Source organism: Emydura macquarii, unplaced genomic scaffold (genome assembly GCF_026122565.2).
Source record: "Emydura macquarii macquarii isolate MOO-44397 ecotype Brisbane River unplaced genomic scaffold, CSIRO-AGI_Emac_v2 contig_383, whole genome shotgun sequence".
NCBI classification, from domain to species: Eukaryota; Metazoa; Chordata; order Testudines; family Chelidae; genus Emydura; species Emydura macquarii.
In genome coordinates, this window is record NW_027130520.1 from 1,494,808 (window position 1) to 1,519,568 (window position 24,761).

The window sequence follows — 24,761 nt, forward strand, 5'->3', positions numbered from 1 at the left end:
GAGTGGACTAGAAGACCTAATGAGGTCCTTTCCAGTCCTACATTTCTATGATTCTGTGTGATGAGATTTACACACCCCACGCTAAAGAAGGGGCAGGGAAGGATTTGAGCAGTACTGGGACAAGAAAGCTCAACCATTCAAGTCCTGCCAAGCATGCTCCTGGGAAAAGGATCAGTATAAAAGAGCTCCAGCAGCCCATGCAAGTGGGAGGACAGAAACAGTGCCCTACAACAACAGAAGAAGCAGCCCTTATTGAAGAGGTCCAGTTGTGAGTCTCCCCCTCCACCCCATCACCTTTTATACATTACCCAAGAGGTAGGAACAACTCTGTGCAGGATATCAGTGTGCCTGCATCAGTCCTGAGACTCTGGGGCTTGAAGCAAAGGGGCTATAACAATGACATCCACACCGCAAACTGAGGCATCAGGCATGGTAGGAAGTGGCCCAGGGGAAGGTGAGCATCATCTCATGCTATCCCACTTCCAGAGCCCTAGGCTGGGAACTGATGGTGTAGGAGGGTCTAGGTCCCCCTACTCTCCCCAGATTCCCCTATGCCTAGCCCTGGGATGCTGCACTGCACAAATGGCCCTTCAGTGAAACACAAAACTTGACAGAGGAGGGCGGGAAGGACAGAATTATATAGAGCTTTAAAATGTAAAAATGATTTAAACTATGTAGAAGTTTAAATCCAATATACTATTAGATAGGAAGCCACTGATGCAACTCAAAATGGGGAATTATATGATCAAACCAAAGTACTTTCTTCCATAAGCAATCCATCTGAAACTAATCGTTCTAGTCAAGGAATAAGGTACTACTCAACCTAAGGGTGCGAGAATCAGAATCATTATGAACACATGTATCGTATTTCTGAAAAGTGATCACTTAAATAGTAAGCTATTGAAATGCAGATACAGCAAACACCTAATGCAGTTATCTTTAAGGCTCACAAAATAAATGTAGATTGCCAAAAGTAGCAACACCATATTCCTTAATCTGAAATTAATCCATTGTAAAAATAATAAAAATAATAATTTAAAAGGGACATTTGAAAACATTAGATAGTAAAAGCATATTTTACTTATTTTAGTGTTTGTTGATTTGAGTCTTTGAGGTCAACATGGTAAATATTCGGTTTGGCTGGCACAAACTGTGCAGGAATCTAATAGAAAGCAATGTTGTTGAAAATGGATATCAATTGAAAACAGAGAGCAGTGTCAACTATTCCCCACTGGGAGCAGACAACAATAAAACCAGTCAAGCATTACACAGTTGAGCCTGCCAAATGTCATTAGAGTGTAGAAAAAAGTAAAGGAACATGCTAGGGGGGGAAAAAGCACTCATTTTATTTATTCTTTCCCTAACTGATTTAGTAAGAACAAACTGGAAAAAAATTGAAAATCTAAAATCAGTATGATGGAATTGCCTGGTGATTTGGAGAAACATAACTTCCTTCCAGAATTAAGTAAATCAGAAAAATAAATCAATGTGTTCTCTCAGTTGCTGAGACATTTCCCAACAATTGCACAGCAAATTATATTGCCGTACAGTTATTTTTTTTTTTTTTTAAATATTTTTTAAGACTAAATACCAAATTACAGTATTAGGTAAAATAATTAGAAATATTTATTTATAAGCATTGCCAAAACCACAACAAAAATCCCACAAGGAAAGGATTTTAATACATCAGCAGAAGTGAAAGATTCAATATTGAAAACAACCCCTGATTAAGACAATTGTAGAAGGAATGATTTGCAGTTAACACAGCCAAGTCTTGTAAGCTGCTATATCATTGGAAGGAGGGCATCATTTAACTCACAAATAATCAAATTATTAGTATGTAGGAAAGTAATTGGTAGGACTGAGCATGGAACAATGTGGATGCCCACACAGTCGCCAGTCTGAAAACAGAGTTATTGTGCCAACCCTTTGCTAATTCCTTAAACTTTTACAAGTAGCATTTTCATTGATGATTTGTAAATTTTCAAACAAAGAAAATTTGTCTTCATCAGACAATGGCAAGAGACTGAATACGATGCTTTGAACAGCCATCCTAGAGCTCCACCTAGTGAAGATACAAACACACCATTATGAGCCCTCATTCATTATTAGAATGATGTCTGTCAATAATAACTCCCCTTTTTCTTTTGAGATCATCCACAGAATGTCCCATTATGTTATGTATTGATTATAAAACTTAATCCAGGTCAGAGTAAGCAATATTCAGAGTTAGTAATGCTCTTATTGTATAAGAATTTGGTATTTTGTGTTGGGATATAATTAGAGATGGGCCAAAACCAGATTTCTCAAAACTTTGAAATTTGGGTAGGGAGGGTGCATTTGAATCCCTGAATATAAGCCCTCCCTATATAGTTTCAGGATCCTTAACCAGATGGGGACTATTTTCAGTTCTGGCTTGATTTAAACTGAAGTCTCTGAATAGTGGTTGATCTGATGAGACTTTCTCAGTTTTGGGCCAAAATCCTGTAAGAACAACTTGGGAGATTTCAGCATCATGAAATCTGAACTGGAACCTTAGCCCTATTCTGGCCTGATGTCCTTGCCTAAATCCAATCTGGATCTTGATATGAATGCTCATTATTAGGACCCTGCTTTAAATTATAAATTAACAGCCACCTTGATTCTTATAAGACTGGGATGTGTTTGTTCTATTAAGGGCAATAATAGTAATGTCAAATAAAAAACAAATTAGAGATATAGAGGCAAATTAGAGTGTGTCCAGAAATATTAAATTTGGACACAGGTTTGGGTCCAGATTTTGGACACTACCAAGACTCAGTTACCTATGAAGAAAGGTTCCAACTCAGCTCTTATAGAAATATGTTATAATCACAATATTTGAATGGGGAATTCAGATTTTAAACATACAGCCACCCCTTAAAGTTTGATAGTGGTCAGATTTGGGCTGCAAGTTTAGACTTGAGATACACACACACACTCAGTACAATTCATCTGTGTTTTGTGTCCTACAGGCGCTGGAACAGAGAGCTAGCAAATTCACATCTCCCCTATTACTTTTAGTACTGAATTGCCTTCAGAACCAAAAGTGTATGTTTGACTGACTGCACACTGAATATACATAAAGGACCAGATATGCTCATCACTAGTTTAAATAACCTTTTAAAAAAAACACACCATATACAATATTTTCTTGAATTCCCATATTTACAGTACATTCTTAGGAAATATGCTACATTAGTGGATTAACCCCCTCTTGTTGTCATAGTCAGACTACATTGTTGATTCCTGTTTAAGAGCAGGAAGTACAGGTGGAGAGCAAATGATCCCTGGCTCCTTCTTTCCTTGTCTGTGCCTTTGCCATGCATTTGAAGAACAAAGTCCATATAACACAATTAGGATTTCATGGACTCCCTACAATGCAGAGTCTGAAGGCCAGGGAGTATTTGCATGGCTAAAATCCTTGCTGACCAACTGCTACTCTTACCCCACTGTGGATTTGGGACTTTTCTAGTATATTTGGTACCTTTCACACTACATGGAAGAGGGTAGCATATCACCCAGGGAAGCACTGGATTGATATGAAAAACTGTTGTGACTAAGGACCTGCTTAACTTGCAATATTGCAGATTCCTCAATATTAGGCTTCCACTGCAATTTTGACAGCGGAAGCCCCGCCGTGCACAGGGCTGACAGTGGGAGCCCTGGCTGCCTCGAGACAGAACGGAAGCCCCTGGTGTCAGCCCCGGGTGGCCACTGTCAATCCACTCTCAGCCCCAGGCAGCCAACAGTGGGAGCCCCTGCTCTCTGTCATGTATTCTCACTGTCAGCGCTGCCTTAAACCAAATGGCTCCCCAGTCAAGGAGCATCTTGAGCACTCACCCTCCATTTGTTAAACTTTTGAATACCTTGGTTTTTTTCATTTGTAGCCCACTTCACGACTTTGATGCACAATTTGCATGCATGATTTATCCCTGTCATATAAGATAATAATTTCACACACTAGGATCTGTAAATATGTATTTATTCATGCCATATATAAGCAAATTAAAAAAAATGTGTTTCCTCTAAGCTTAGAAATTTTTAATTTTAAGAATAATTGAAATTTACTAGCATCAAGAAATTGAACTGTGCACCAACATTGGGTGGACCAGTATTAAATAGTGTTACAGTAGGTGAAAGCCTTAAAATGTTAACCCTAGTTCTTTAGTTCAAAATATCACTTCTCACCTTTGCCCTTCGTGAACTGAAGCACAGCATCAGAGATCCAAAGATTAGCCAATGGCATCTTCAAATGATAAAATAGCAAGCAATGTCAGTCGCTTGTTAGCCATTGTCGATTGAAGAGATGTTTTAATGAGCCTGAGCTTCAAAAAGCTGTGGTCACTGCTCACGACTGTGATGGGCAGAGTGAGAAGAATCCTAAATGCTATCCACACATTAGGAAAAGTGTCCTTCAGCTCTGCATCATGAATGAATTCAAGAACATGGAGTGGAAAGTGCTTCCCATGTGGCAAAATGTTACTGATATTGTCCAATTCAACACAGAGGTCTTTATCATTGATGTCTGAACATTCCCCATATGTCAGCATCTGGTGAAGGTCCATACAATTGTTCAAGAGTATTTTTCTGTCCTCCAGCAGCTTACTAAGGTCATACAAAAAAAACAGGTCTTTTCATGGTGCTTCATTTGTCCAAACTGTTTTTTGATGGACACATGAGCAATGTCAACTAGCTATCAAAAAAAAAAAAAACCCACCTCCCTCTTGAATTTTTCTTCCAAGTTTCCCATCACCTCATCTCTGCCCTCGTAACAAAACTGTCTCTTCTTCTGATGAATAAGTTTCCTCGAAGACAAGCTCAACTCCTAAGTTTTCCACCATTTCTTTAGCAGCAGTGATGGCATCATCAAATCTGTTAACTCGGTAGGCCACAATGAAATCAAGGCAGCTTCTCACCAAAATAGTAGAGGTCATGATGTCCACTGACTGAGTTTGTAATGCATTGCTTACAATGTTTACCTGGAACAGGATATCGTGCCAAACCACAACTGAAATCAGAAATTTGAAGTCAGTGATCTGGTTTGCCACACTTTGCACCTTGTGTCGGATTCCAGCCTCCTCTTTATTCAACTGCACCAGTTCCATCAGAACATCATAAACCTCAGTCACTTGGTACCTTGGCCTTACACTGTCAATGCGACTCTCCCAGCAAGTGTCACTTAGCGGCTTTATGGTCAGATTTTAACATTGTTTGTGAGGATCTTCCACCTGATAGTTGACGTATATCCTTTGCACTACTCCAAAGCAAGATACTGAATCTAAAGAAGATGACGCTGCATTAAATATGTCCTTTATTAGTTGCTATTTACAACCTTCAAGTCTTAAAACACAAGTCTTAAAAGAATCATTATGGCCCTTTCTTCGCAATACTCACTACAATGACTAGACCTGAGACATTATAATCTGCTGGAGAATTGGAATGTACATTTTCAAAATCAGTTAGCATACCTAAATATGTAGTAAGATCATTAGATCACTGTTCAGAGTTCATGTGATCTGTTGAATAAATACAAGAATTTAAAAAAAAAACCCAACAAGAATACATATTTAGCTCATACTAACATATGATAGACCAGAACTGCTCCTTTGGAGCCATAAGTCTCTATGCTGTTGAGATTCCCACATTTCCATGGCACAATTTGTTTCCTTTTGAATGCAGTTGTAAAAACTGAAAGCAAGGAAATTCACAGGCCAAAACTGTGTTTAGAGAATATTAAGGGGTATGTCATTTCCAAAGCATTTGCGTGGGTTTTAACCATATCTCCCACTGACTTTAATGGGATTTGCATGGCTAAAATCCTGTGCTCTGCTTTGAAAATGTACCCCTAAGGGTCTGACATGAATTCATAAAAGCCTAGAATTTCTGAGTTAAAACCAAACTACAGTATTGGCTGGTTTTAGAGGCTTGTTAGCACTCTTCTAATTAAAATACAGCTTATTGGGTATTAGATCTTTTTTGGTTTGTGTGTGTGTGTGTAATTTAAATGGCTTAGTTATTTACATTGGGAAAGGAGCTGCAGTGTGTGCACTAGCTAATTTTCATAACACTTTTTTATAACATGCTGTGTATTAGACACAAGACAATGAATAGAATTGCTATAGCTCTTCCAGAGAAATTGTAAATGTCTCTGCAGAAATTGGCATATTAAGGGTGAGTTTCGTGGTGAACTCTTACTACTTTGACACAATTTGATCCACTATAATATTAGAATTTTTCTTTTTAAATATTTTATACACTATTGTCATCAAAAGATCAAGAAGAATGACACAAATCAGTATCTTGAAAAATGTTAGGGTTCTGACAAATGCACAAAAATAGGGCAAGTCAATCTGAGGACTGCTTGTCTTTGATTAACTTGCCCTACAGTAGGGGTTTTAAGTCATTGCTATCATTACATTAAGATTATTAGCTCAGTGGGCGACTGGTAGATATTACATAGCATAGGCTAATTTTCAACTGGTCTCCATTAATGTATCCACAGAATCTTCAGGTATTTTCATTTGAGTGTACAAAACCCCACACTTGTTCATGCACATTGAGCAATTGCTCACCTGTCCATCTCATATTGACATGGATACATTAAAATGCTCATACACTACGTTATACTCATCCCTGTTTAGCGCAGGGGTCACATCCTTCTATCTAACTTTTACGTGTGCTAAAATAATTAATAATGCACGCCATGCATTATAGTGGAACATGCACGCTACCAGAGATTAACTAGTATCTCTTCTATTTAGAAGTGATGAAACCAGTGCCATTTTACCCATGGTCCAGGCAGGACAACATGCAGGGCTACAGTAAATAAGGGACAAAGTCCAACACTCAACAGAGAGAAAAAAGGGATATAAGATTGTTGTTTCTACTTTAATTTCAATTTGACTCAGTCTTCTGTTTCTGATCTGGAGGTCAATCTAACAAAACCACCTCCCCAAAAAGCGTAGCACTGCATTAATGGGTACGCATTTCTCATCTGCGCTGTGCAGAGGAGACGGTGCACTAAACGGAAGTTATGAAGTTGACGGGAGTTACGCAAGCTACTCTGCATAGCTCGCATAATTCCTGTCGACTGCCACCGAATTTCACTGGCAGTGTAGACCAGACCTGAGAACTGCTGGAGGTGAGGGAGACACTCACACATGGCAGCAGTGAGGACCTGTGTCTCTGTGTGCACTGTACCTTCTTCACACAAAAAGCCACTGGAAGCCCACCCTAAGGGTGCTCCTGTGCATCACTCTAACGCATCCAATGGCTGAGGGGCAAGAACATGGCCCTTAACTCCTTTTTCCTTTTTTCAAAACTATAATAACAATCACCATTTCTGAGTAATACGCATTCCTAAAAAGATCATAAACCAACACATGACTAGTGATTTTTTTTAAGTTACATAAAAAAATGTAGTGCCTCCATTTTAAAGTTAAGTAACTAAAATTGGTTTTAAATGTGTCCTGAAGCTGAAACCTAGTTTTTCAAGTGACCATTCAGAGTCAGTAATGAAAACACTGATAGTCATGCTCAGATATAGTAGCTTGTGCATACATTGTTGTTAACAATGGTATTAACTTCTGGTTTTGTATTTAATTTTGTAGTAAAAGATGTATTATTAAAATATAAAAACATTTATTTCAGATGGTTGTTCACCAGCAAAAACTCTGCTTCCGCACCTGCTCAAAGCTTTGAGTGGTAAAACTGAGCCCTGACTTTGCAATTTGGGCCCATCTCACACTTCAAGTTCAAAGATCACTGTGTGTAGCTTTACCCTATATCATAAATCAGGACTATTCTTAAAGTGGTGATTTGAACATCAAACAGTAAAGAATAGATACTCCAGTTTCCATATTAAACAATAGTAAAGGTGAACTACAAACATTCTATATTGACATCAGCGGCTGAACTAGACAAAGAATCAACCAAAAAAAATCCCCTACATACAATTTTGTCCCTTTTAAAATTCTTCCTGTTATATAGGAAGTTTCCCCCCTTACAGGATTATTATTAAATGGAAATCACACTAAAAAGGAAGACAATTCCTAGAAGTGTTATTTTAGAAGGCTCAGAACCTTAGCTGGTGCAAATCAATATAGCTCCGCTGAAGTCAATGGCCCTAAAATTCTAATTATGGTACCATCACCATCACACTTAAGGACTATAATAATTAAAAATAGTACTAAGTGTGCCCTAAATAGCAATATTCCTCAGCCTCCCTTTTCCTATATGCATAAGAGCTTCCCCCCACTCTTTCTTCTCCCTTCTTTCTCCCCTTTAATATTCCCTGTTGCTGGTTGATTTTGATGAACAATAACAGACAAGATACAAGACTCATATAGACACAAACAGTAAAACTGTACAAGAGGCAGGGTCCCTACACTCCTGTGAATTGCCCTCTTCTTTGTTTGTTTTATTTTTAATTTGGATCTCAGTGGAATTTTTCTGTTTTGCCAGAGACAGGTTGGATCTTTCTGATTGAATAGGTTTTTCTTCCTCCAGAAAAAAAGGACCTCTTTGATTTTGAAAGAACATTGTAATCCATATTGTCATCCCCAATTCAGCCTATGCCAGAAAAACTGGAAGATTTATATATGTTCTGATCAAATATTTGGGTGTCTGGCTTCTTACTGTGGAGCTGGGGACCTGGGCTATATGATACATCTTGGATCATGGTCAGGTTTGAATCCCTCATAATTTAAAACAATAACCACCTGCTTTAAAGAAAATGAGAGCCATTTCCTTTTCAACATTTGTTAGCTTAGGATCAGTAGAATCTTCCTACTGCCTCAGACTGAAATGTAATAACTGTATAGCTGAGAAGTGAAATCTTGCACTAAGCACTTCATTGCTGCCAGTTTGTAATTTTTCCCCGTTAAAAATATACCCACACAATGCAGTTTTACATCTGTTAGACAGATATTTTTCCACATAATATCTATCAGTTTTCTGGTGTTGTATAAGCAGATTATATACACACACATCATGGGATATCATATATGAAAAGCAACCATGTGTATTTTGGAGGTTTCAACACCATTGCCATCTCTGTGAAAGCACGACACTGTCAGTGAAAGATCATCTCAAATCAAACTAGTTTTTGATCAGTTGCTTACCACTGCAGAGTCAAGCAGACTTTGAGCAGTGCACTATCAGCCTTTGAAGCAGTTAGCATCTCTCTGCTAGCCATCCATTTCTTGGCACAAGTACAAAAGAGGAACATCCCTTAATCCACTAGATAGGAGAAAAATGCCAGTGCAGACCATGGCAGCTAATGGCACTTTAGGGGATCACGTGCTCTGAGAGGACCTTTACTATACTTTAAAAAGGAACATCGTGCACCAGTCACTGATGACAACATACATTCAGAAAGAGAAAGGGGAATAACCACACACAAAGTAATACACCTCACCACCTTAGGGCACCAACAAGCACATTAATGACACTGCCAGCTTACAGCTCAGAAAAGCTAACCCTTTCCTGATGTGCCTTTGTAACACGGCTTCCCTACTGTACCTATCTGGCACAGGACAGGATTTGGCCATTACATGCACAGTATAGGTGCATATGGTTCCTGACATTTGGTCTATTTTACAAAGAAAACAGTGTTTAAAGTATATGGAGGGAGTGTCTAAAAATGAAAGTATTATAGTCAGTAGGTAAAACACTCACAAATCTATCACTCATCAGTTTTGTAATTTCATGCAACTTATTTTTAATAGACTTAAAACTCTACATAAAAGGATTTCCATTGCTTTAATAACCTAAACTGCATTAATTATTGCTATCAACAAGAAACAAACCTGCCTACTACACTTGTGAAATTCCCCTGGCATTTCTTAATTCAGTTTAGTCTCACTTCCAAAGCCACACAAAAATAATTTTGTTTAGGGATAGACCAGTATCCCAGGAAATGTGCTCGGATTTCTCTATGTATTTCCCCATCTCTGAACTAGGGTGACCAGATAGCAGTTGTGAAAAATTGGGATGGGAGTGTAGTGGGGGGTAATAGGAGCCCATATAAGACAACGCCCCAAATATCAGGACTGTTCCTATAAAATTGGGACATCTGGTCACCCTACCCTGAACAGCACCTCTGAGTCTGAAAGCCTTCATTTGTCCTTCCAAAACTGTGACCACCACCCAACCCCTTCCACACACATTCTGTTGTATTTGCAACTCCAAGTCTCCTTAGGCAAAGTAGTAGATTCTGGGAAGGAAACAGAAAGAATAGCAAAATGATACTCAAAGCAAATTGGACCTGTTTATTTACATGTTCAAAGTCATTTTATGGTCAAGAAGACAAAATTCATAATTCTAGTTTATTACTCTTATTAATAATTATCATTAAAGGATATATTTTATATCAGTGTTTAGACCCCTTGATTATATTGGCTACTAAGTGTTAACTGGCATCAAGAATAGCTAGAGCATATGCACTATGGATGTTAAAATGTAATTAACTAGAAACTAATTAACCCAGAAGCACTGGAAAATAAATTCTCTCCTACTGTAAATATGTTCAGGAATAATATCATACATACACTCTATGTACACAAAGAGATGGTTATCTCACAACAGCTGTGAATTCAGTCAACAAGGCAACTTTGCTGCATCAGTGTTTCAGACTGATATACAAAAAACCTGAGCAAAAGTAAAATGTTAAGTTTTTCTTGATATTTGCCATTCTGTGTCTACCTGATGGGGGAGGAGGGAGTGTAAAAAGCATAATGAGATAAGGAATTTGCGTTACAATGGTAGTGCATTACAGGCTTCACTTGCAATTGAAAAGGCAGAATCCAGAAATCATGCATCAGAGTTGGTCAAAATAGAACTGTAATCGATGTGATAGGAATTTTGCACCTTCCTGTCTTTTAGCCATTTTTAAGAAGTCAGAATACAAAGGCTCTTTCCCTCAGCTGCTTCTTGCACAGCATAGTCCATACTGATAAGTGAGACACATTAGAGAAGAACTTCACTCATATGAAAATGGCATTTCAAAAAAGTTATTCCTGGACTTCAAAGTAGATAAAAGGATTCAGGAAAGTGTGATCTTTATTTTATAAAAACATACAGGAGATGGAGAAAAAGGTAGCAACTGCCAAAGTTTATTTCTTTTCTCAGGGTACATAACAAAAAATGGAATTCTACAATTCACTGGTGTTCACAGCACAAGCCCTTATTGCCATGACATTATTTCTCGCTTCTTAGAAAACCTCTTCACTTTTCTATGGTTATTTGAGTTGGGGCTTATCTCTCTCTCTCTCTCTCTGGGCTACCCTCACTTTTTTTTTTATTTTTTTGTTTTGAGGTCTTGAGTTGAGGATGTGTAAAATTTCCTATGACTGGAAATTCAATTGTTGTTTGCAGTGTTTTTGAAGCTATATTGGTCACAGGCTATGAGAAAGTACCTCACCCACCTTGTCTATCTTTAATTTGACCAGCTTCTTTTGATGGAAGAAACAAGCTTCAGGTTTGCCAGCCCTGAAGACAAGATCTGTGAAGTATGAAAGCATGTCTCTTCCACCAACAGAAGTTAGCCCAATTAAAAATATTACCCTACCCCACTTGTGCCCTTGGAAATTCAATGTTTTTCATGTTTCATTTTGGACCTAACAATAAACTAAATCTGTTTCAGTTTTCCAGTTTGAAAGGAAAACTGCATTTGCTATCAAAAATAGGTGATAGATGGTCCATTTTTGAGCAATAAGAGTTTCACCAAAAAAAATATTCACCTTAAACATTTTTCATGAAGAAAATAATCATTTTACCAAAATCACAAATTAAGTTAAAATAAAGCTGCAAACCCCCCCCCCCCCCCAAAAAAAAAAAAAAAACCACACACACAATTAAATAGTGAACATTTTCATGTGAGATTCTGAACAAAAATATTAATTTATCAAAGGTCTCGTGTTGGGTCAAATGGTACCTATTGGACTATTCAATTTATATTCTCAGAAAAATTGATAAGCAGCATGATTACATATAACAAAAATTGACATCCCTTATTTAGTTCTCTATCCACAGAACGCAGTCTGGAGAAGTACAAGATTGTCCACTAGTGTGCCCAGTTCTAGAAGAACCATATGAAAAGGGGATTCATTCCCTGCTACACATTTGTGGGATTTGCAGGTTCAAGAAGTGTGGAAGTTGTGAGGGGCTACTGCACCTTTAAGATCATCCTGGGCTGACTGACCTAAAAAAGAAGACTTGTCAGCTGCCTGCCAGAAACTGAAGCTGAAAGTGAGGTCCTGTTGGATGTAGCTTTTCAGCATGAGATCTTTCCCACTGGGCTAATTTGCTTAATTTTTATTGTACTTTCTTGTTATTATCCTGATACAATTAAAGTCACTGAAGTTCATTATGAAGGCATATTTGATTTACAATAAAATTTAAGAGACATAATATTCAATTCTTGGCCTTTCTGCTGAGACTGTTCAGTGGTGCCAAAATTGCCAGTTTTGTTTGTCTGTCTTTTGACATGGACATCTGTTCTCTAGGAACTAGACTAAGTCTACCAGACTCATTGTACGTGTGTCACTGTGCTTTCAAAAATTCAGAACAAAATTCAAGAATATTACTGGTTACTAACAAAGAAAATGAAGCAACTAAATTAGCATATAGTATTGTAATATAGTATCACAAAGTGAAATGGAAAATGTTTAAGAGGGTTAAAACTGGCTATAACTGATTAATTGTGCTGATTGAGGGCCTGGTGATGCACGTACTCAACTGATTTTGTTCACGTAAATAATCCCAACAAAGGCACTTAAGTGTTTTCACTATTGAGGTTTAGTTTTGTTAGCTGATGAAATTTCAGCTGAATAATTTTGTTGGCTATAGTACTTAAACTGCAAGTATAAATCATTTTATTTTTGTGTTTTTTAAAAGTTATTGAATTTCTTAAGGTCAATTTTCTTATTGAAAGTCTAACCAAAAAAGATGAGTTAAGTTCCATACTGAGACTCGATGCCCCGTTGTGCTTGTAGCTACCTGAATATCTTAACATCTTTTGTCAGTAGGAGGGACTTTGATTGTGGCTGGTTATGCAGCTATTTTGCTGATAGATATTACTCATCTCACTTGCATGCATAACATACTGTTTTATTAGGCATATTGGAAGTGAGTGTTTTACATTGTGGTGATTTTTTCAGGCATGATGAAGGGTCCCATCCACCCTAATCAACTTTGCATAGCCATAGCTCAACTTCCAATGTTGTCTCTTATCAGTGCAAGTGTCAGTCACTGGACAATGCATTGCCCACAGCCCTCTGTCCTCATTTCTTCATGGCGGGATGCATGTTGTTCTTTCAGGACAATTTCTTTTCGCCTGCTTTCCCAGCTTGCCTGGCCGTGACAGGTCTGCCCCGGTTATGGCATTCACCATATGGCTAAGCTTGGCTCCACCCTATCTTTTAATAATTCCATCTCACTGACCATCCATGTTGCATTACTTTCACTGAGGGCATTTTAGAATCCAGAACCAAACTATTGATTCTGACTAGTTTATCCATGTTGAATCTGAAAATATTAGCATCTGTTTTCACTCACTGATTGCCCCTGATGTGACCTTGGTGTGCTATGTCTCATTTCATATATTTCCATAAGGTGAACCAATACAGTGCTGAGATAGCTAAAGCTATTAATGTCATGCTTGTACTAAGATTAACAGATTTTGAAGTGAATCCTTAGTAACATGTAGTCCATGTATGTCCATCTCTCCCCACTCTCATCTTAGGGGGAAAAAAGCTATTGAAAGTATTGGAGGATGCAAAGGTATAGCAAAAGGGAAATAAATAAAAACTAGATCCAGAACAGGCTACATATATCCTACTGATCTGAGAGGTCAATGTGAATATACATTTCAAAATTAAAAACTAAACTGGGCAAAATATTTGTAAGCCAATTGTTTTTCCAGTAAAAACTGTGCTGGTTTTAAATTTGTGATACAAGACAATTGTAGAAAATTTTAAGCTGTTCAACAAAATTTTGCACAATTTTTTCATGGTTATGATGGCTGCAAAAAATTTGTGGCAAATGTTTGCATTATTTTTTAAAATGTTGCACCATCATGGTTAAATATGATCTATTACACAAGTCACATAGTATTGACACTGGTTCCCTGAGTTAGAGTCTACTTCACATGACCAGGAAGAAGTTATTTTGACTCATTTTCTCAGAAGAACTGGTTGTAATCTTAATAAATCTTAATCTTTATATATTTAAAGCACAGCTCCCAGTAATTTCAGCTCAGGGGCGTGCCCAAGGGGCGGCCAGCAGCGGCACGGCCCCCTCAATCAGCAGAGGCACAGAACTTCTCCAGTACTAGGGTGAGGAGAACAAGCTCCTCCTGCCCTGGGCCAGGATGGGAGATGACAGCTCCTCTAGCCCCGGGGGGGCGGGGGGGGGGGTGAGGTGAGAGAACCACATCATTGGCCATGAGGTGAGAGCCAGATCCTCCAGGCCCAGGGCCGTGGTAAGGGGTGGGAAGCCAGCTCCTTCAGCTAAGGAGACAATAGAAAGTTGCCCTCCAAAAGCAGCCAAATTTGTATTCCTGTCCACGCCCCAGCTTCAGCACTATGAGGGCTCAGCACATCTCAAAAAAATCTATGGCTCTATACTTCCTCCTTTTCCTTCATACCAGCAAGAAGGGGTATGGGGGGGGGGGGGGGGCGCATTCAGAGCAGAAGAGATATTATTTCCCTGCTCTCAGTTCAGGGTCTGATTCACAGCAGGCTCTAGCAGCCAGAAGAAGAAGAAAACTCCTGCTTAAAACACTGCAGGGTTGGGCTGGAGCATGCTCAGTGCAGCTCAATGCTTGGAGATTACAGTGGCTCAATTCATAACACGTTCTCCCGAAGATGTGCAAAAAGTGATTTTCAGAGATGTATAACTGCCAGATCTGGATGGATGTTCACAGGGGCTGTAAAAAGGCTGCCACTGGGCAGACCAGCACTAGGCGTAAACAGACTAAGCAATTGCTTAGGGCCCTGAGCGCTCAAGGCAGCCCCCGTTAGCTTTTAATTGTTATTATTTTCATAAGAACTTGCCTGTTTTAGTATTGTGTGGAGAGGGCCCCAAAAATATTCCTGCTTAGGGCCCCTGATGGGCTAGCACCACCACGGCCCCCCAGTAACTGCCATTGCCAAATTTCAAGTCCCTGGTCCAAAGTATGGAGGTGCTAAATGTCCCAAGGAAACCCGTAAGAGTTTTTAAAACACTGGCAAAATATTATATTTATCCCTAACCATCTTCTGCAGGATCTCTGAACCATTGTCATGAAATAATAAACAAAAATTCAGACCGACACAGACATTCGGCATGGAAAATATCAGCTTAAAAAGTTAAGTTGAAGCAACTGAAAACAAGGTCATATAAGGGAAAGTATTAGGTACCTTCCACTAGAGGCATTACTGCTAGATCAACCTATAATACAGTCAGAACTATAGAGAGAAAAGGTGGGTGAGGTAATATCTTGTTGGACCAACTTCTGCTGGTGAGAGAGACAAAGCTTTTGAGTTACACAGAGCTCCCAAACTTATAGGTATACATTATGAAAGGTACACACCACATAAATGCATATAATTTTATTGCATAATCTTATTAAGTGCATAAGAATTATGTCATTCATCTGGCACCATTTGATTGCATGTGTTGCTGTTCTGATTTATTGCATAAAGCTAATTGTATAATTTGGTTGGTTGAATACAAAATTGAGGTCTAAATGCTGCTCTGTACAGTGTAATCCTGCTGGATAAGTGAATAATCAGTATACCCACTGGACTGTATCCATTCACCAATATTTGTGAACAGCTGTTTGTATATGCAGTACAATATAAGACAAACTGTTATTGGTATGTATAAAATGTGGTTCCAACTCAAAAACCTCCTCTCTATTAGTAAGAATGTGCAAAACATTAATTGAGAGAACATGCAAATGTTCAGTCCCTTAAATGCTATCTTGAGATAACCAAATACCTCACTCAAGGAGCCCAATAAGCAAAATGCACTATATATGATAAGTGTTTGTAGATTATGTAGGTAGTCAGTGAAGTTCCACAATGAATATATTCAGCCCAATACCATGACTCTAAGGAAGCTTCCAGAGTGTCCACACACAAAATATAGTGCAAATATTGGTAAGACTCATGAGTCCTTTCATTATTTGTTCATATCCTGAACAGAACATATCCACAAGAGAAACCAATCAAAGTGAGTAAAAAAGAACTAAGGTTTTTTTTTCCTCTGAGCTCCTAATGAGCTGATCCACCCCACCTGAGTCACTCTTTAGAGGAATACAGTCTGTTCCGGTCTTTCCAAAATAGCATGCAGCAATCTAGCTTCATAGAGATGTGTTTAGTTATAGGGACAACATAACCAATTATTTTGTGTTTAAATGTTTTTCTCCTGGCTTTTCAAATAAAATAGATAATCAAAGGAAATGGAAGACAGCTACCCCGTAGAAAAGAAAAAGAGCCCAAAAGCTATCCTGAACAGAAAGGTTACAAGCTGAAAAGTGGTCACAGTCTATCTTAAGATTTTATACAGTCACCCATCATCATGGAATCAAAAGCAAGAGAAGCTTGCATGTGCACAATTATCATTTGAACACATAAAATAAAGGCAGCATTTGCTTAACTTGTAGTTTGTTATGTGATAATGGCCAAAAAGCTGTGAGCTACAGAGTTTTGTCTGCCACCCTCCATGTTGCCCCACTCACAAAGTTTGTTGCAGTTGGGTGTATCTCTGGTCTTAAAATATATGAAATCTTTGTAATATTCTCTCTTTAGCTAATCAGATTGGCACAGAGAAGCCATAGTTCTTGAATGCTTTTAGCCCATTTTCCATCATTTTAAATCGCTATTTTAGTTCTCTGATACTGTGACTAATTTTTTCTTTCAGGCTCCCCCTGCCCATCTTTCCCCTACTGCATGTATTGAGTGCTTGGTTCTGGATTACACAGCCCTGTAGACAGAAATCCTTGGGCATTGAATGCAAACTTCCCACACCAACCCACTAACACACCTCAACACTGATATAGGGCTTTCTGCTGAAACTGCCAAAAAAGTGAACCAATTTTGATGATGATTTTCATGATTAACCCTCAGGGAGCCCTATTACCAATTCTCTAAACCAAGCAGTGCTTCATTAAGGCCTTTCCTGAATGGCCATGGTCCATATCAAAGTCTCAAATAAGGGACATTGTAAATGAGGAGGAAAAGGAAGTGATGCTGGCCAGCTTAAAACTGACTGAAAACTAAGTGAGAGATTCAACCGTACGAGGAGAGAACGAAGGGAAAACCCTCACTGATATCCCAGGTCTTGTTCCCACCTTTGCTTTACCTCCAGGCCCCCATCCTGCAGTGGTGTGCATGAGAGGCATGCCATATGCTAGAAAACGCTACAGCTGTTACTGCAACGTGTTACAATACATATTGATCAGATAGATATCTATTACTAGATTGTATATTCTGTGACCATCACTCAGAAAAAGGATCTGAGATTTAGAAGCAAATGGTGTATACATTGTTGAATAAACCTACTGTTTGTTACTCTTCTGTGGCCTGTTTTAAAGTCCACTGTAGTCAAAGAGAATCTTTCCATTGACTTCAGTGGGCTCTGGAACAGTCTTGTAACGAACATGATAGACACAAATGTTTAAGTAGAGACCTATACTATAGCCATGAGTGTATTATTTTACTTTATTCTTTTAATTTATAACATGTTAAACACGGACTGTCCTTGAGGGTTGCCCACATGTAGAAACCACTGCCCATGGCTAGATCTACTAATAATACTCAGAAGAGAAGAAAGGGGAAAATATAGTCTAGGATACTTATACATTATTTTCTTATCACTGAGGCCAAGAGCTTAGCAGGATTCAAAAATGAAGATTAAGCAATTCTATGGAAAATGAAAATATCCTCAATTACATTAGATACATTTTTTTTATCCTGAGAGACAAACCCTCATGCTTCGGGCCACAAGGCAGCCACTAACTGCTCTGGCATAGGAAGAAACTTTCCCTATTGTTAGTTTATTACAAAATTACATTACATGATTTCTTGTGCCTCTGAAATCTCCAGTACAGGCCACAGACCCTATACTAGATGGACGTCTGGTCTGAAGCAGCATGGCAATTCCTCTTATGTTTCTATGGTTATAACTGGTTGAATATGTTGAAATTATCTGTGAATATTTATTAAAAAACTCTTCAATTTGTTTCAGTTTTGATCACACCTCTTGAGCTCTACTTCCAACAGTATTATAGCAAATAAGTTTATTAGCAGGAATGTTCATCAGAATGGTGAATTTTAAGTTATAGATGATGAATATTTTCTGAAAGCTCATTTTGAATACCTAATGATGTGTAATTACACTGGAAATTTTAGTCAACAAGTTCCACTCATCCAAGAAAGGTAGAAAAACTGACTTCCAACCTATTTGTCCAATCAAAACATTTTTAATAGGACAATTCACAGTGTGTAAAGATGGACACATACCTTTACCAGATGGGGGCCTATGTTAATAACAGTGAGCAGTACTTTATATTTTATAGTCAAACAATGGGAAAAGAAATATACAGTGTGACTGAATACATTTGATGAAGCAACTTTAAACTTTTAGGTTTTCCTTACTTTTGAGGCTGTGATCTTGCAATCCTAATGATGCAATAACGTGATGCTTTTTAAAATTTAATTTCCTTTTTAAAAAAATTAGGGGAAAAAAATATCTAAATGTAATTTACTTGTTCAATGAGGTTTTTTTTGGAAGTGAGCATATTCTTAAACAAAAGTGCATGTTGTTATACTCCAGATGCACATTTGTACATTACTTCACTTTTGTAAGTTTCCACCTCATCTGATCATTATTCCCAAGCACTATTCTGCAGTTCTTCCTTTTTTTTTTTTTAAATTACCTTTATAGTAGTAGTACAGATTGCTATGTTTCAGTGTGCATAAGTAAGATTACACATTAAGCTACATCATGTATTGAGGGATACTGCCTGGTACATAAGCCAATCCAATTCAAGCATTTATTTTCCAGTATTCCATTTTTTATTATTCTATATACTCTACATAAAAATCACTCTGATTTATTCAACTTACCAGATGGTTCTTGTGATCTTCAATCAATGTTAAAAAAAAAAGTTCACTTTATACAGCTTCTCTTATTTACAATTTATTTGCACTTATTACATTAAACACACTTCCCTGTCTTCAAAAGACCTTAGAGTCTGATACAGAGGAAAGTAGTCCAAATCAGTGATTTTGGTAAACAGTTTGGGCATCTGATATTCAAGAACAGCTCCAGAACCCCTATCGTATTTCACAGAGCAGGACTTCCTCAGTCTGCTTCTTCACTTGACTGGACTGAATCCAAAATAAATTCATAGGATAAGGGCAGCTAAGGGGCCCAATTCTGCTCCTGGGTATGGCAAAGTCAGTCCAGAGTAGTTCCACAAAAGTCAGTGAAACGAGGAACTACATTAACACCAGTGTAACAGAGCAGAATTTGGCCTGCAATGTTTATTATAGTCACAAAATAACATGTATAGCAAATTAATAAAGCTGTTCAAATTAACTATGAATCTTTAATTTTACCAAAGACACACTGGAGAATTGATATTCATTACATTAGCTGTTCAGTTAATTTTACTGAGCTGGGAAGGCTGTATTCAATTGTGCCCAAACCATAATTACATTTTGATCACTGACTTACACATAAGAAAAAAGTATGGGGGGGGGGGGGGGGGGGAATGAATTTACTCTTTAAATCCGCAAATTTTTTCACATTCTCCTCTCTCTTTACAGATCACTGTGTCCATAGCCTGTTTTCTTAGGCCCTGCAGTTCATACTACAGATGCGCAAAATACAACATATACTAGCGTGCTGCTCTGTAGCGCCCCATGTGGACACTGCAGGCACAAACTCAAAAGGTACCTAATTCACATTAACATAGTCCTCTTTAAACAGAACTGCGTTAACACATACTGAATACCTTTTAGTTCACACCTACAGTGTCCACACTCTAGCCGTTACTGCAATTTAATAATAATAAATAATAACTACAAGTATCAGTCTGTTAAGTTTGATGTGTGTAATTGATGTTAGAAACTTTCTTTCATGTAAAATGTTATGGCTTCTTTTTATTGTTTGACCATATTACAACACAGGACTGCTCCCTCCCATTAAAGTCAACATGAATTTTACCACTAACTTCAACGGGAACATGAGTAGGTTCTAGGATTGCACTTATCCATATTCACCTTTCAGTTTTCTTAGCATCTTAAGTCATTCCTTTGTGTGTGCAGTCTCACAAAGATACCCTTTGCTTGTCCCTTTGGGAGTCTGCAGAGGATCACTTCCATTATGCTGTCAGCCTACCAAGTGCAGCGATGACTACTCCACATAATGCACTGAACTGCAAAGGGCCTTTATTGCCAGAGCTCTCTCCTCTCTGGCTGCCCAATCTTTCACTTCTGTCATTCCAATATATCCAAAATAATCACTACTGAAGTCATCTAACTTCCTCCATGAATTAGTGACACCTTGTTTCTTACCACATTAAGTCAAAATTGTTTGTCTTCATCCTCAAGTTATTTCCTACACAACTGTACCCCTTACCAACTATGCTCTCACTTCATCTTGGCACTGCTCTTGCTCACTATGGTGCTCCCAATCCTTTCTTTACTGTTGCCTTTGTAATCCCTGCCTGCTCAGAATGGCATTTTGTCCCCTCTAGTGGTGGCTAGGACAGGTAGAGCTTGATGAGCCTGCTACAGCCTTGGCTAAGAGAGAGGTGTCTTTTAGCTTAGGCAGTAGAGGCTCAGGAATTAAGCTCCAGAGGTCCCAGATTTGATCTCCATTGCTAACCCCCCTGTGTGGGTCGGCATTACATCTTCATATCTTTCTTGCACCTTCATTCCTGCAGCCCACTACACAAAGAACTGCTTTGTACTTCATATTCACCTACTGCTTTCTCTCTGTTCTTTAAATCGCCTTGAAACTCACTTCTTTCAGGAAGCCTTCCAAATCACATATATCACAAATGATCTCTACAGACACTTCCCTTATGTGAATTGTCAATTTTTTTTTTTTTGGACTTCTCTTATCTATGATAGATTGTAAATGCAAAGTAAAAATAGATAAGGCAGAGGAGGACATGTCTTTCTCTGTTTGTAAAGCACCCTAGGACTTCTTTGCACTATGAAAATAATCAATAATAAATAATAATGAATAAGTTAAACAGGTCAGATTTTTGTAATAAAATATTTATTACTTTCTATCTTAAGGGAGATAATGCTGATGCTACTAATAGAAGATGTAATCTAAAGTCTCATTCCTGGCTTTTAACTGTGTATAATGATTCAGACAAACTCTTAATTTGCCCCTTTAATATAACATTTGGGTTAAGCAGGAGGTGTAAGGTGAACATGTTATTATTAGCCTGTTTTCATATTTCTTTTCTGTCCCTGACACTACTCATTTTCACAGGGTGGGGTATTTAATAAATGAACCTTGAGTCTTTATTATATTTACTAATTTCGCTTACTCGTGTTATCAGAAGAGTGGAGCAGCTGCGAGCTCCACAGATTGAGTGCACATCTGAGCATTTAAAGGCCTGAGTTTATCCAGGCTTCAAGGCACCACAGTATTATATTCAAGGACATGAAAGCTAAAGAAAGGATGTCATAGGAAGCTTGAGCATCAAGCTGTGAAAGTGTATGTACTGTGAGACCCTCACTCTATTGGCTTCTAATAGGCTAGGTATTGATATGCAAATAGGAAAAGCACTTGTGTGTGGCCTTTAAATACAGTCTCTAAACACCTCTTCAGTTCATCAAAGAAAAAGAGGCCCTACCAATTTATTAATATTTCTAAATAAAGCCCATACAAGCCAAAACTAGTGCATTTTCACTGGACTGTTTAGCAAACAATAAAATACATCATCTTTTGGAAATCACTCAGAGGAACTAGACATGGGCTCATAATGCAAAATTCAGATCAGGATTTCAACCAACCCGAAACCTGAAAGTGCTTAGATCAGTGGATTTGGTTTTGTGGATGTATAAATGAAAACTCTTACCTTTCTGAGATGCTTGTCTCCCTGGAAGCAGTGCAGGCCTTTACAGGATCACTACCACAGGTGAGGCAGACGGATCAGAGGCAACTGGCCCAGGCAGAGGGTATATTCCAGGAGAGTTTGATCCCTCTGGACTTTGGGGGACACATATCTATCATTTCTGTTTCCTAGCATGAAGGAGAGAGAGAGAATGAATCTGTTAGTTCATCTTGTAAACAGGGCACCAGAATACAGCTCCCACTATGACAGAACCATGGCTTGGGTGTGAGCCAAACACAGCTAAAAGAATAAAACATTTTAAAAAGTTAAAATGAGCTTCTTGCCTCTGGGGGCACTGCCACCCATGTATGGTAGGACTCCTAAAAGGAAAGATTTGGTCTCCAGGCCTGAGATGTTCAGGAGAAGAGGCAGGGAGCTTCCTACCCTCCCTCCACCATCATGGTCACTGGGTGATTTGAGCAGGTATAGCTCCTTGGGACACCCACATGAATCCTCAATCAGGAATCAATCACTGAGCTAAGCTATTGGGACTAATGTAGCACATCAGCAAATGCACCTTTCATTGTGCTCTGAAAGCACCTGCTCCCATGAGCTGTGCCCAGAATTGTGCTGTGAGAGCCAGGTGTCCTGAAACAGGGTGAAGGCAGCTCACTAGCAAGGTGCAAATGGAAGAGTGAAGAGATAGTAATTGTAGATTTACCCACACATTGTCTCAACAGGGTTCAAAGGTGGAATTTAATGGCATGATCAGTGGCCAGAGGGTGCCTGATAATTGTTGACACTGCTGTTTCCTTCGTGATCTGCTTGACTGTACTGTATGACTTAGGATAATAACTATTAGCCCTAGCATTATGTAAACTACTGCTGCCCACTTGCATGCATGTAAATACAGTCAATGGCAGTGGTGACACTGATGACCCTGCCTTCCTCTTCTTTCTTATCTGTTTCTGGGCTTGTCTACATGGGAAGATGTTATACCAGTATATGGTAAGGAGTGAATTTAAACTGCTATAGTTATATTGGTATAACTCCTTGTATGGACACTCTTATCCAGTATAAAAGGGCCTTTTTCCACATTGTCTTAAATCACTTCTAAAGTGATTTAAGATGAACCAGAAAAAGCCACTCTTATTCCAGAAAATGTGTCCCCCCATGGGGAATTGTAAAGGTATAACTACAGCGGCTTAACTTCTTGTACATAGACTCATAGACTTTAAGGTCAGAAGGGACCATCACAAACATCTAGTCTGACATCCTGCGCATTGTAGGCCACAGAGCTTGACCCACCCTCTCCTATAGTAGGCCTATAACCTCTGGCTGAGTTACTGAAGTCCTCAAATCTTGATTTAAAGAGAATTTACAGAGAATTCTTGACCCCTCACTGGATCTTGTAGGTTTTATAGTTTTGGGTAGCATATAATTCCTTTGCTAAGAATGTTTAATGGAAATTATGAAAGTGGTAGCAGCAAGTTAGAGAACAAATAACTGTTATTAGGCTTGTTATGATTAAAGGTTTGTTGTATTAATACTGGCCTTGCAGAAGGAGTTATACTAAAGGCAGGGATTTAGCTGAATAGCATAGGCCTAGGGTCAGATATTTTGCACTCATTCTGAGACACAAATGAGTGACCACAAACAAGTACAGTACACTACAGGATTCCACACGTAGGGTATTTGGGGGTGCTTTAGCAATCAGATTGCTATGCAATATTTAAGATAATTCCTATACATAAATGCAGTCTAAGAAATAAGAGCTGTAAATCATGAATATTAATGTTTGCTGCTTCATTATGAACACCCCACAGGCCACATAAGGATAGGGGCAACAATTGACTTTATTAGACTCAGGGTAAAGGATCAAATATAGTAGATATCTGTATTATTACCATCAGGAAGAGCATAAAATACCACACCCATTTCTTCAGGTTTGTTAAGTACCCCAGATGGTGTGTACTGAATCAGGACCTCACTTCTGAGGGGCTCCCTTCAATCTCTGTGTCTAATTATCTCCATAAATTGTAAGTATGCACATTGCAGGATTGTAAGTCTGAATAATACAGTAAACCACTTTACTGTATATATCTTATTCTTAATTGGTGTATATTAATCTTCTCAATTAATATCAATTATAGTTGTCTGTGTTAAAGTTTCTGTGTGTATTTCACCAAATTCAGTCTTCTCCATTAACTTTTAGTTGCTGCCTAGGAGAAGAACTTGGAAGAATTGCTCAGGCTACCAAATCCACTACTTACTCTAGTTCAAACCAGCAAATGATCCAGGGCCCACACTGCAGAGGAAGGTGAAAAACCCCTACTCTGCCCTATAGCCATATTCTGCATCTGTTCCACTTTGAATTCACTTTCTTAAAGATGGGACACCAGAATTGCACACAGTATTCCAGATGAGGTCTCACCAGTGCCTCGTATAATGATAATAACATTTTCCTATCTCTAATGGAAATAGCTTGCCTGATGCATCTTAGGACTGCATTACCGTTTTTCACAGCCACATCACATTGCTAGTTCATAGTCATCCTATGATCTACCAATGCAGCGAGGTCTTTCTCCTCCTCCCCGTCCAACTGATACATCCCCAGCTTACAGCAAAAATTCTTGTTATTAGTCTTCAGTGCATGATCTTGCACTTT

At 38.5% G+C, this 24,761-nt stretch overlaps 1 long non-coding RNA gene across 2 annotated transcripts in view; it reads right to left on the reverse strand.

Annotated features, from left to right (window-relative positions):
- LOC137145137 (uncharacterized) overlaps nt 1-24,761 on the reverse strand; it is a 44,824-nt gene that overhangs the window by 16,017 nt on the left and 4,046 nt on the right. Inside the window, exons 1-2 of one of the 2 annotated variants that reach the window (XR_010917577.1) lie at nt 22,438-22,569; nt 22,118-22,281 (exon numbers count right to left, since the gene is read on the reverse strand). This is a non-coding gene — a long non-coding RNA (uncharacterized lncRNA). Of the gene's footprint in view, nt 1-22,117; nt 22,282-22,437; nt 22,570-24,761 lie in introns of those variants that run through there. The other variant, XR_010917578.1, reaches the window with a different exon arrangement.